Genomic DNA, 14,230 nt, shown 5'->3' on the forward strand with positions numbered 1-14,230 from the left:
TCATGACAAAGGGCCGATTTACCTAATTTACGCAGAGCTCAAAACCTAAAGTTTAAAGAAAAAGCTGACAAACCCAACAGAAGATAGATGAAGTGAGCAAAGGTACAAAGAGACAGACATTACCAACAAACAGGGGAAAATGTGGAACCTCACTGGTCATCAAAGACAGGCAAGCCAAAACAATAGTGCAATATGATTTCTTACCTGACATTGTCAAACGCTCAATCCACAAGTTGAATGATACCAAATTCATCCTGCAAAGTGAGGATCAGGGGTTGGAGAATGAGTGCCTATGCACTGTTGTAAAAGCTTCAAGAGATGCACCTTTCTGAAGGACAATGTGACAATATCTAGTACATTATGAAGTGCATGGGGTCCTTGAGCAGGACTCTGTTTGGAAGGTACGTTGTACAAACATTTCTGTAATTTCACAAGATGATATACATGATGTCCAATGCAATATTTCTTTTGCACAGCAAAAAAACAAAAATAGAAAACAAACCAAAAAAGAATCCCAAAGCAAGAAAGTCTCTGAACAGGGGTCAAATTACAAGGTACTTGTAAAATAAAGAGGCTTGAAGAGAGACAAACAAAGAGGATCAAACAGCAAAACCGAAGTTAGGTGAGCACTCAAAGACCAGAAAAGCTGGCAGGATGCTGAAAGAATGCCTGCACCCTCATCTTTTATCTCCCCTGCCCAGGAACTCAGGCTCCTGAGCCAATGGTAACGCGAGATTACGGGGAACTCTTTCTTTCTTTGTATTTTTCAAGGGCCTTTCAGCTTTCTATAAGGAGGAGCATGGATTACTAAATTCCAAGTGAGCAGGCAAACAGCAGAAAAGCTGGCTGGATGCTGAAAGAATACCTGCACCCTGATCCTTGAACTCCCCTGCCCAGGAACTCAGGCACTTGACCCAATGGTAACGTGAGATTATGGGGAACTTTTTTCTTTCTTTGTCGTTGCCGGGGTCCTTTCAGTTTTCATAACGAGCATGGATTATTTAATGCAGTTTTAAAGAATATGTAAAGAACAGGTAAAGAACACATCTGCATTTTATCCATCACTCCACAAGCAGAAGCACTCTTCTATTTGTCCACAGGAGGGCAGCATAAGCACAGTGAATAACAAAAACATCTTCAAGGGATGGGGTCTGAATAAAGGCTGCTGTTCAGAGGTTTATTGTTACATGCGGCTTGTACAAATTATTGAGGAGACTGTTCATTTTTCAGATAAACGACAATACATACACCGTAAAAACTTTATAGAGGACAAGGGAGAAGTCACCTATAACCAGGGATGATCTGGCCTTTATCTTCACATTGACACATGGGTTGAAAAAGGAAGCCACATGTTTTTCAACAAAGTGTGCACCCCCAAGGCAACTGTTTCCTCATCTACCTTTCATAGCAAATGTCTCTTGAGCGTCTCCCTGTTTTCCAATTTCTCTGACAGGGTGTTTTTTAGATTTATTTTGTCTTTTTAGGGCCACACCTGTGACATATGGAAGTTCCCAGGCTAGGGCTCAAATCGAAGAAGCTGCAGGCTTCTACTGCTGCCACAGCAAAGGGGACCCGGCATGGGTCTGTAACCTACACCACAGCTCAAGGCAATCCCAGATCCTTCACCCTCTGAGTGGGGCCAGGGATCGAACCCACCTCCTCATGCATACTAGTCAGGTTCATCACTGCTGGGCCGGAACAGAAGTCCAAGCAGTAGTACTTTTAATGAGGTTGTGTTGAATCAATATGCAAAGAACATGCCTGGATTTATAAACGCCTCTCCATGCAGAAGCATTCTTTATTTCTCCACAGGAGGGCAGCATAAGCACAGTCCATAGCAGGAACAATTTCAAAACTTTGGATCTGAAACTGGAGGCTGCTCTTCACTTATTATCTGCTTGGGCTTGGAACCTGTGCTGCTGTGGCTGTGGCGTGGGCTGGCAGTTGTAGCTCCTATTCGACCCCAACCTGGGAACTTCTATATGACACAGGTGCAGCCCTCAAAAGAAATTTAAAAAATTAGAAAAAGAAAAAAAAAAACCAGAAAAGAAATGAAACCATAAAGAAAATGGAAAGAGAACCTTCAGATTGGAAGAACATAGCTGCCAACTATTCGACCAATGAGGGCTTAATTTCCATAATGTACAAAAGGGTTCATACAACTCAAAATCAGAAAAGTAACCAATTCAATCCAACGATGGGCAGAAGAAACAAACATTCCTACCAAGAAGACAGATGGCCAACAGGTACAGGAAAAGATGTCCGCCTTGATAATTCAGCTGCTATCAAGTCAAGACACAGCCCTGGCTCCTGCCTTTGGCTGGAATATAGTCTGTGTCTCAGAGAAAGAGACTCACAGGCATAGAAAACCAACTATGGTTACCAAAGGGCAGGGCAAGGGAGGGAAATTAGGAATATCAGATTCACAGATACTACCGCATAGAAACTAATCAAGTACTTACTGGACAGCACAGAGAGCAATACTACACATCTTATAATAACTTAGAATGGAAAAGGATTGAAAAAAATGATATTTATACCCATATGTATATATCTGAATCAAATTGCTGTACACCTGAAGCTAACACAGCACTGCAAATCAACTCTACTTCAAGAAAAATACATCCTACAACTGAGTGTGGTGACAGTTATCCTGAGTATCCTAAAAATTATTGAATTCTCCTATTTAAATGGGTGAATTTTACAGTACATAGATATTAGTTCAATAAAGACGTTATCTCCGATTAGACACCCAGCCTGGGAACCTCCATATGCCATGTGTACGGCCCTAGAAAAAAAATAAATATGTTATATCTATCTCCTGAGATCCACAGCATCACACCATCAATCCCTGGAAAACACCCTGGAAACTCAGAAACAAAAGACACTTTATTCAGTAACATCTTCTTGAGCAGCAGGATCAAGATGGTCGAGGAGTAAGACGTGGTGCTCACCTTCTCCCACACAACATCAGAAAAAACCCATCTACACAGAGAACAACTGGCACAGAACACCTACTGAATGCAGGTAGCAGGCCTCAAATCTCCAAGAAGGGCAAGAAACCCTCTATATAACTGGGTAGAACAAAAGGAAAAAAGAGAGAGAGAGGAGAACAAAAGAAGAATCAGGCTGGGACCAGCACTCCTGAGAGGGAGCTGTGAAGGAGGAAAGAAACCCACGGCCTGGGGGACCACCTCATTAATGGGGAAAGCAGCCAAGCTGGAGGAGACGCTCTAAGGCCAAGAGAAGAGCTCAGCAGCCAGACTCGGGAGGGCAAACAGAAGGAGAGTCACACAGACCATGGCGACCACCTCCGGGACACCACAGCCTGAGACACCAGGGCAGGGAGCCGAGACTCAGGCTCCAGAGGTCAGTTCCAGGGAGAGGACTGGGGTTGGCTGTGTGGGGGCAGCCTCAGGGGCTAGGGAACGGTGCTCCACAGGCTGCAGAGCAAAGCACCAGAGCCGTGGGAAGCCAGGACGAGGCCTGGGTCTGCGGGACCAGCTAGGTGCAACTGTTTGGCAGGGCAAGAAGAGCAGGGGCGGGACTGGCACGGGAATCTCTTTCTCTGTGCCTGTGCAGGCTCTCAGGTGGAGGGACAACTCTTGCACAGACTATGGGTGGTGGGGGCAACCTGCCACAGCCATCTCAGTCTCCACAGCTGGGCATGGCCTGCCACCACTCGGGGTCCATTGACAGGCACCACTTGTGGCTCCAGTCACCTCAGGGGTCATGGCAACTGAGGGCCACCCATTGCCCTCACTTCCCTGGGAGTACACACCGATCTTGTGGTGGCCACTGCCAAAGACTCTAGGCACGGCTTCCACCTCCCTGAGGGTCACCGCCACTTCCCCGGGCACTGCATCCAGGAGCAGCCTGTGCCACTTCCCTGTGGGTCCTGGCCACTGTGAAGGGCCCAGCAACCAGGCACTGGCTGTAGCCATTGTCTGCTGCCTCCATCTTCCTGGAAGCAAGCACAGGCCTTACACTGGACCAGCCCCTATGGAAAGCAAGCATCCAAACCAAAATCAGCCCAAACATCCAAAATAATAATAGGCCCTCATAAACTTCCCAGGGGCTTATACTCTGGCATATACATAGCCCTTCAAAAGTACAGTAGAGTTTATCCTAAACTCACAATATCAGAAAAATATAAGTGAAATGAAGACGCTCGGGAATCATTCCCAGTTAAAAGAAGAATTCCCCTGAAGGAGCAAACAATGAAACGGACTCTGCAGTCTCATAGACATCAAGTTCAAAAGGGAAAGAGGGAAAACTCTGTAGGAACTAAGAGCGTACATGAACATTAATGCAGATTACCTTAGAGCAGACCTAGGAAATACAGGAACAAGCCATGAAAAACTAGAAAATTCATATGCAGAGGAGTTCCGCCATGGCTCATGGTGTAATAAACCCGAACCGGAACCATGAGCACGTGGGTTCCATCCCTGGGCTCGATCCGTGGGTTGAGGATCTGGTGCTGCTCTGGCTGTGGTGTAGGCCAGTGGCTATAGGTCTGATTCAACCCCTAGTCTGGGAACCTCCATATGCTGTGGGGGCAGCCCCAAAAAGGCAAAAAAAAAAATTCCTCTGCAGAGACACAAGCTGAGTTAAAGGCGTTGAAGAGCTGAATGAATAATGCAGAGGAAGGAATAAGTGACTTGGAAGGTAGAATAATGGAAATCACCCAATCAGGACAGCAAGAGAAAAACTAACAGAAAAAACATGAAAGCAATATAAGAGGCCTATGGGATAATATGAAGTAGGCAGGCCAATCTATGCATAACAGGGATTCCAAAAGGAGAAGGAAAGAAGGAAAGAAAAGGGGGGATTGAACATATATTTGAAGCAAGGATGGCTGAAAACTTTGCAACGGAAAGGAAAACAGATATCAAGATAAAGGAAGGGCAGAGGGCCCCAAACAAGTTCAACCTAAAGAGACCCACACCAAGATACTTTATAATAAAAAGGGCACAAGTTAACACAAGGAGAAGATTCTAAGGGTAGCAAGAAAAAAGCAAAGGGTGCACTATAAGGGAACCCCAGCAGGCTATCAGCTGACTTCTCTACAGAAACACTACAGGCCAGCAGAGAGTGGCAAGATACGCTTAAAGTTCTAAAATGGAAGAATGTGCAGCCTAGAATCTCTACCCAGCAAAAATATCATTTGAAGGAGAAGAAATAGGGAATTTCTCCAACACCACCAAAATAAAATAAAAGATGTCAGCAATACTAAGTCCATTCTAAAAGAAATACTGAAAGCGCTCCTCTAATAGGAAAGAAGCATTGGATGGAGAAATCACAACTGGAAAGCAATCACTTAAATAAGCCACTATACACATCTAAAAGGGAAGAAACAACTATTTGTAAAAGTGATGACAAACACAAGGAACAGCAAAAAGATAAGCATGAGGATGTAAAAAAGGACACTGACATCATGAAATGTGGGGAAGGAAAGGAAGAAAATCTCGACTCTTTTTCTTTTTCTAGAATGTGTTTGAGCCTATATGAATATCAGGTGGAAGCGAGCAGATATAGGAAGGGGTTAACATACATTTATTTATTTTCTTGTCTTTGGTCTATTTAGGGCCACACCCATGGCATATGGAGGTTCCCAGGCTAGGGGTCCAATCAGAGCTACAGCTGCCGGCCCACACCACAGCCACAGTAACACGGGATATGAGCAGTGTCTGTGACCTACACCACAGCTCACGGCAATGCTGGATCCTTAACCCACTGAGCGAGGCCAGGGATCAAACCTGCGTCCTCATGGATACTAGTCGGGTTTGTTAACCACTGAGACATGACAGGAACTCCAGGGTTAACATACTTGAAAAACAGGGCAACCACAAGTCAAAACCAAAACATACATTCACAAAGACTAAAAAGAAGAGAACACAAGCATAAAAGAAAAGGAAATCGTCCAACCCCAAAAAGAAAGGAACAAAGGAGAAACACTGAGCCAAGCGGAAAACAAGGATTAAAATGGCAATCAATACATATTTATCAACGATTACCTTAAATGTCAATGGACTGAATGCTCCAATCAAAAGACAGAGAATGGCAGACTGGATTGGGAAAAAAAAACAGAGCCTACAATAGGCTGCCTACAGGAGACCCACCTTAGGGCAAAGGACCTATAAATTAAACGTGAAGGGATGGAAAAGACAGGGAAGCAGGAGTTTCAGCACTCTTATCAGACAAATTAGACTTGAAAACAAAGGCCAAAAAGAAAGACAAAAAAAAAGAAAGATAACGAAGGATACTATTTAATGATGAAAGAATCCATTCAAGATATAAACATATACAGACATACATTTGTCAATATATATGCTCCTCAGAGTTCCTGTTGTGGCTCAGTGGAAATAAACCTGACTAGCATCTGTGAAGGGGTTCTAGCCCAGGCTCCACTCAGTGGACTCAGGATCTGGCATTGCTGTGAGCTGTGGTGTAGGCTGCAGATGTGACTCAGATCCCACATTGCTGTGGCTGTGGCATCGGCTGGCACCTGTAGCTCCTCTTTGCCCCCCTAGCCTGGGAAATTCCATATGCCACAGGTGTGATGCATATATATATATATATATATGTATAAACACACACACAAACACACACACCCAATATAGGAGCACCCAGACACATAAAACAAATAGTAACGGACATAAAAGAAGAAATTGATGGGAATACAATAATAGTAGGAGGTTTTAACACACCACTCACAGCAATGAACAGATCCTCTAGACAGAAAGTCAATAAGGCAACAGAGGTCCTAAAATACCACAGTAGAAAACTTAGACTTAATTGACATTTTCAGGACATTACATCCAAAAACATCAGAATATACATTCTTTTCAAGTGCACATGGACCAGTCCCAGGGATCAGCCACATACTGGGGCACAAAACTAACCTCAACAAATTTAGGAGTATAGAAATTATTTCAAGTATCCTCTAGGACCACCATGGCATGAAAATAGAAATCAACCACAGGAAAAGAAATGAGAAAAAACTGACTACATGGAGACTGAACCACGTGCTACTAAAAAACCAATGGGTCAGAGCTCCTGTCCTGGCTCAGAGGTTAATGAATGCAACTAGGAACCATGAGGTTGCAGGTTCAATCCCTGGCCTTGCTCAGTGGGTTAAGGATCCGGTGTTGCCATGAGCTGTGGGGTAGGTCACAGATGCGGCTTGGATCTGGCGTTGCTGTTGCTGTGGCTGTGGCGTAGGCTGGCGGCTTCAGCTCTGATTAGAGCCCTAACCTGGGCAGCTCCATATGCCCTGAGTGCAGCCCTGGAAAAGACAAAAGGGCAAAATTTAAAAAATTAAAACCCAATGGGTCAACAAGGAAATTCAAACAGAAATTAAAAATACTTCGAGATAAATGATAATAAAAAAACAATCATTCAAAATCTATGAGATACTGGAAAAGCAGTGCTTGGTGGGAACTTCAAAGCAATACAGGCCTTCCTCAATAAAAAAAAAAGAAAGAAAAAGAAAAATCTCAAATCGACAATTTAAACTACCATCTAAAAGCATTAAAACAGAAGAACAGGAGTTCCCGTCGTGGCACAATGGTTAACGAATCCGATTCGGAACCATGAGTTTGCGGGTTCAGTCCCTGCCCTTGCTCAGTGGGTTAACGATCCGGCGTTGCCGAGAACTGTGGTGTAGGTTGCAGACACGGCTCGGATCCCACGTTGCTGTGGCTCTGGCGTAGGCCGGTGGCTACAGCTCCGACTGGACCCCTAGCCTGGCAACCTCCATATGCCGCGGGAGCAGCCCAAGAAATAGCAAAAAGACAAGAAAAAAAAAAAAAAAAACAGAACCTAAAGGGAGGAAATCGTAAAGAGCAGAGAGGAAATCAACAGAGATGAAAAAATAGAAGAAATTAATAAAATCAAGAGCTCGTTCTTGGAGAGGGTGAAAAAAACTGACCAACATCTCAACAGCCTCACCAAGAAGAAGAAGAGAGAGAGAATCCAAGTAAACAACAGAAGAAACGAAAGAGGAGAAATCTCCATGGATACTGTGAAAATACAAAAAAACCGTAAGAGAATACTACAATTTGATATCAATGAATTTGACTACCTAGAAGAAATGGACCACTTTCTAGAGACATACAGCCCACCAAAACTGAATCAAGAAGAAATAGATCATTTGAACAGACCCATCGCTAGAAATGTAATTGGAGAGGTAATAAAAACACTCCCTACAAACAAAAGTCCAGGACTGGATGGCTTCACTGGTGATTTCTACCACACATACAAAGAAGAGCTTATACCCATACAACTTACATTTTTCCAATAGACTGAAGAAGAAGGAACACTCCCAAAGACGTTCTATGAAGTCGCCATCACCCTAATACCAAAAGCAACCATACTACCAAAAAAGAAAATTAGAGGCCAATAGCTTTGAGGAATATACACACAAAATTCTCAACAAAATTTTAGCCAACCGAAGCCAACAATACATAACAAAGATCATACACCACGACGAAGTGGGAGTCATCCCAGTTTCATAAAGATGGCTCAACATAGGCAAATCCATCAACATCACACACCACATTGACAAAAGAACAGTCAAAAACCACATGATCATCTCAATAGATGCGGAAAAAGCATTTGACAAAATCCAACATTCATTCATGACCAAAACTCTTACCAAAGGGGGTAAGAGGGAACATACCTTAACATAATCAAAGCCATTCATGACAAACCCACAGCCAATACAACACTCAACACAGAAAACGGAAAGCCTTCCTTCCTGCTCAATTCTGAAACAAGACAACGATGCCCACACTTACCACTTTTATCCAATGTAGCATGCATCCTAGCCACAGCAATCAGACACACAAAAGAAATAAAAGGGATCCAAATTGGAAGAGAAGAGGCCAAATCCTCACTCTATGCAGCTCACATGATACCATATAAAATAAACCCTAAGGACGCCACACAAATCTACTAGAAATGATCAATGAAATCATCAAAGTAGCAGCATACAAGACGAACTGTCAGAAGCAGGTTGCATTTCTGTACACTAACAATGAAATATTAGCAAAGGAATATAAAAATACAATACCTTTTAACATTGCACCCACCAAAATTAAATACCTCAGAATAAACCTGACCAAGGAGGTGAAAGATTTATATGCTGAGAACTATAAAACGTTATTCAAGGAAATGAAACAGGATTCGAAGAAATGGAAAGATATTTCACACTCCTGGACTCGAAGGATATTGTTTAAATAGCCATACTACCCAAAGCAATCTTACAGATTCATTGCAAACCCTATCAAATTACCCAAGACATTTTTCAAAGAACTAGAAGAAATAACCCAAAATTGCCTATGGAAACATAAAGGACCCAGAACTACCAAATCAATCCTGAAGGGGGAAAAACAGGCAGAAGGCATAACTCTCCCAGACTTTACATAACATTACAAAGCTACAGTTATCAAGACAGTGTGGTACTGGTCCTAAAACAGATACATGGACCGATGGAACAGAAGAGAGAACCCAGAGATAAACCCAGACACCGGGTCAATTCATCTTTTGACAAAGGAGGCAAGAATATAACCTGGGGAAAAGACAGTCCCTTCAGCAATGGGTGCTGGGAAAAATGGGCAGATGCATGCAAATCAGGGAAACTAAAACCCACCCTCCCACCATGCCCCCAAAGGAAACTCCAAATGGCTCAAAGACTTAAACATAAGACAAGACACCATAAAACTTTAGACCAGAACTTAGGCAACACATTCTCTGACACTGACTGTACAAATGCTACAAATGTTTTTGTTAAGTCCATCTGCCAGGGCAATAGAAATAAAAATAAACCGACGGGACCCAGTCAAACTCACAAGCTTTTGCACAGCAAAGGAAATCATTAAAAGAAAAAACTGAAAAGACAACCTATGGAATAGGAGAAAATAGTTGCAAAGGAAGCAACCAACAAGGGCTTAATCTCCAAAATACACAAACAACTCATACAACTCAAGAGCAAAAAACAAAAACCCAAGTGAAAAATGGGCGGAAGATCTAGAGACACATTTCTCCAAAGAAGACAGATGGATGGCCAACAGGCACATGACAAAATGCTCAACATCACATCACTCCTTATTACAGAAATGCAAGTCAAAACTACAATGAGGTACCACCTCACACTGGTCAGAATGGCCATCCTTAGCAAGTCTACAAATAACAGATGCTGCAGAAGGTATCGAGAACAAGGGACCCTCCTACACTGTTGGTGGGAATGTAAACTGGTACAACCGCTATGGAAAACAGTATGGAGGTTCCTCAGAACACTAAATACACAACTACCGTATGATCGAGCAATCCCACTCCTGGGCGTATATCTGGACAAAACTTTCATTCAAAAAGATACATGCGCCCCTATGTTCACTGCAGCACTGTTCTCAAGAGCCAAGACATGGAAACAACCTAAAGGTCCAGAGACACATGAATGGATTAGGAAGAAGTGGAACAGATACACAACGGAATACTACTCAGCCATAAAAAAAAACCACACAAAATAATGCCATTGGCAGCAGCATGGATCGGACTAGAGAGTCTCATACTAAGTGAAGTCAGAAAGACAAAGACAAATACCGTACCATATCACTTCTATGCGCAATCTACAATATGGCACGGATGAACCTATGTACACCACAGAAACAGACTCACTGACATGGAGTACAGACAGGTGACTGCCAAGGGGGAGGGGCGAGGGAGTGGGATGGACTGGGAGTTTGGGGTTAATAGATCCAAACTATGACATTTAGAATGGAAAGCAAAACGGTCTTGCTGTATAGCACAGGGAACTCTATCTGATCACGTGTGATAGAACATGATGGAAGATAATATGAGGTAAAGAGTATATACACACACGAAGGGGTCACTTTGCTGTACAACAGAAATGCAGAGAACAATGTAAATCAACTATCATAATAAAAGTTTTTAAAAACAACATCCATCTTATACAAACACTTAACTCTTTAAGAGTAAAATATTAGGGGGAGTTCCCAATGTGACTCAGTGGTCACGAACCCGACTAACATCCATGAGGATGTGGGTTTGATCCCTGGCTTCACTCAGGGGGTTAAGGATCTGGTGGTGCTGTGAGCTGTGGCATAGATTGCAGACAAAGCTCGGATCTGGTATTGCTGTGGCTGTGGTGAAGGCTGGCGGCTATAGCTCAGATTTGACCCCCAGCCTGGGAACCTCCATATGCCATGGATTCGTCCTTAAAAGTCAAAAAACCCAAAGCAAAACAGTAAAACACGAATGCAGTTTTTCCTGGCCTTAGTGTGATGGAGCCATTTCTGAATCACCTGTAGGGCTTTAACCAACGACTAGGGCTCCCTGCTCGGCCAAGCAAACCACCCCTTCCACTGACCTTGGAGGCCCCACTTAAGCATCTCTCTGCACTAGAGGAATTCCCTGAAAAGAAGGAACCAGACTCAAAAACTCATCATTACCATAGCTACCTAAGATTTTGCCAGAAGTACATGCTTACAAGGGAGTATCACTCAGCCACAAAAAGAGCCAAATACAGCCGTTAATAGCAACAGGATGAACCTAGAGATGATCATACCAAGTGAAGTCAGATAGAGAAAGACAAAGCCACCTGATATCACGTTCATGTGGAATCTAATAAAAAAAATAATTACGAATAAGATTATCATACTAAGGGAGGTAAGTCAAACAGAGAAATACAAATTACCATATGAGATCATGAATATGTGACTCTACTTTCAAAAATGACACAAGAGGACTTATCAGCAAACAGAAACACTCAAATGTCAAAACCAAGCTCAAGGTTACCAAAGGGGAAATGATGGGCGGTGGGGGGGGGGATAAATAGGGAGTCTGGGGCTGGCACATACACACTACTATATACAGATCGATAAGTAACAAAGACCTACTGTATAGCACAGGAGACTCTAAACACTCTGTGGATGGGCTTTATGGGAAACGAAGCTGAAAAGGAGGAGTTTCCATTGTGGCTCAGCAGTTAACGAACCCAACTAGCATCCATGAGGATGTGGGTTTGATCCCTGGCCTCGCCCAGTGGGTTAAGCATCTGGCATTGCCGTGAGCTATGGTGTAGGTCACAGAGGCAGCTCAGATCCCACGTTGCTGTGGCTCTGGTGTAGGCCGGTGGACACAGCTTCCAATTGGATCCCTAGCCTGGGAACCTCCATATGCCACAGAGGTGGGCCTAAGGGACAAAAACAAACAAACAAACAAAAAATCTGAAAAGGAACAGATATATGTATATGTGTAACTGACTCACTTGGCTATACACCTGAAACTAAGATAACACTGTAATAAATCAACCCTATTCCAATAAATATGAAAAGACAAAAATAAAATAAAAGAAATAAAGAAAGATTGTTCCTGAACTCTAGCCAGGGTGACACAAGTTGGAAGTCAGAGTCAAGAGGGAGAATTATCCGAGAGAGGTATGGGAATCAGCGTTCAGCTAAATTGCTACTAAGCCTAAAAAAGGCCACTTCCAGCCCAGCAAAAAGTTCAGTCAGGCAGCTGGATACTAACTACACACAAATCCACTACCTCTCTTATACCTACAGTAGGGACTTGGCATAAAAGCAGCCAGCTCTCCACTCCCTGGCAGTGAGCTCCACATGAAAGGGGCAGGGACCTGTCTGAGGAAACCCCCACTTTCCTAAGAGCCAAAAACAAGAGATGGACACAGTCCATCCTCCCGGGCAGGGAGGCTCCAAGTCACAGAGTCTTGGAACTTTCTGGGTTCATGTGTTGGCTTCTTGAGATTCTAAGCACGGTGCTTGGGATAAAGTGGTAAATGGAAAAAGAGCAGGGGAGGGGGTGTTAAAACCCCACACAGAGCAAGATTGGTGAGTTTCACTGTGTGTAAAGGTTATATCCAAAGAAAACCTCTGTAAACAAAACGGCTGGCAGGTTGAGGGCGAGCTTGCTGAAATACTCAAGGAGATGCCTGCTGATGTAGACAGTTTACCACAAAAGGCATCAAGGGCTAGGATGGACTGATAGATGGAGACAGGGATGGACAAATGGATGGATGTGTGAAAAGGAAAGTTCACATGGTTATGGCAGAGTCTTGGTGGGTTGGATGTACAATCTTTTCCACCTTGTTGAATATTTGGAGATTGTTATAATAAAAAGCTGGGGAAAACACAGAGCAAAGACCAATAAAACCCAAAACACTTATGAAGGATAAGTCCAACTTTAAAAATACGAGCTGAGGAGTTCCTGTCCTGGCCCAGTGGAATCAAATCCAACTAGGAAGACTGAGGTTGTGGGTTCAATCCCTGGCCTTGCTCAGTGGGCTGAGGATCCGGCATTGCCGTGAGCTCTGGTGTAGGTCACGGACACGGCTCAGAACTGGAGTTGCTCTGGCTGTGGCAGAGACCAGCGGCTACAGCTTCAATCCAACCCCTAGGCTGGGAACCTCCATGTGCCACGGGTATAGCCCTAAAAATACACTAAGACAAAAAAAAATGCAAGCTGAAAAAAGATGGGGAGGAAATAGGCTACAATATTCACTCGGGTGCAATTAAATGGGGTTTTCAGTTTTGCATTCTCCACACACTGACCATGGTCTTGTTTCCAGGATCCACATACTACGTTTTCCATAATACAAGTAGCATCAGCTGCCCTCTGGCCTGGGCAGGAAGCATCTGGGCAGCAGCATCTCCCCACCTGTGCTCCCCTCTCCTCACCTTGGCCTTCAGCACCCGCTGGGGCTCCTGAGTCCTCTCATCACACCCCTAGAGATGTGTCCCCTTGGCCTCCCAGGGATGACCAAACCTCAGGCTGACTCATGTGTTTTGCTCCCAGCTAGCAGCCCCATCTGCAACTTTGCCCATCACTGTGCTAACCCTCCCCCCCTTCATTCAACCACGCTCTCTAGCTTCCTAGTTTTTGTAGCATATCTACGTTTCTTGTTTCAAGTGATCTTTCTCCAAAAGCTAAAAGGGGAAATTCTTCAAGTGTTTGAATGTAATAAAATAAACTTCCTGCATGGCTAAAATCAATCATCAGAAAAGCAAGGAATTATGAATGAGGATTGAGAAATCTGCAACATACATGACAAAGGCTGATTTACCTAATTTATGCAGAGCTCAAAATCTAAAGTTTAAAAAAAAGCTGACAAACCCAACAGAAGATAGATGAAGTAAGCACAGGCACAACGAGACAGGTATTACCAATGATCACGGGAAAAAATGTG

This window comes from Phacochoerus africanus, chromosome X (assembly GCF_016906955.1).
Source record: "Phacochoerus africanus isolate WHEZ1 chromosome X, ROS_Pafr_v1, whole genome shotgun sequence".
Lineage (NCBI taxonomy): Eukaryota > Metazoa > Chordata > Mammalia > Artiodactyla > Suidae > Phacochoerus > Phacochoerus africanus.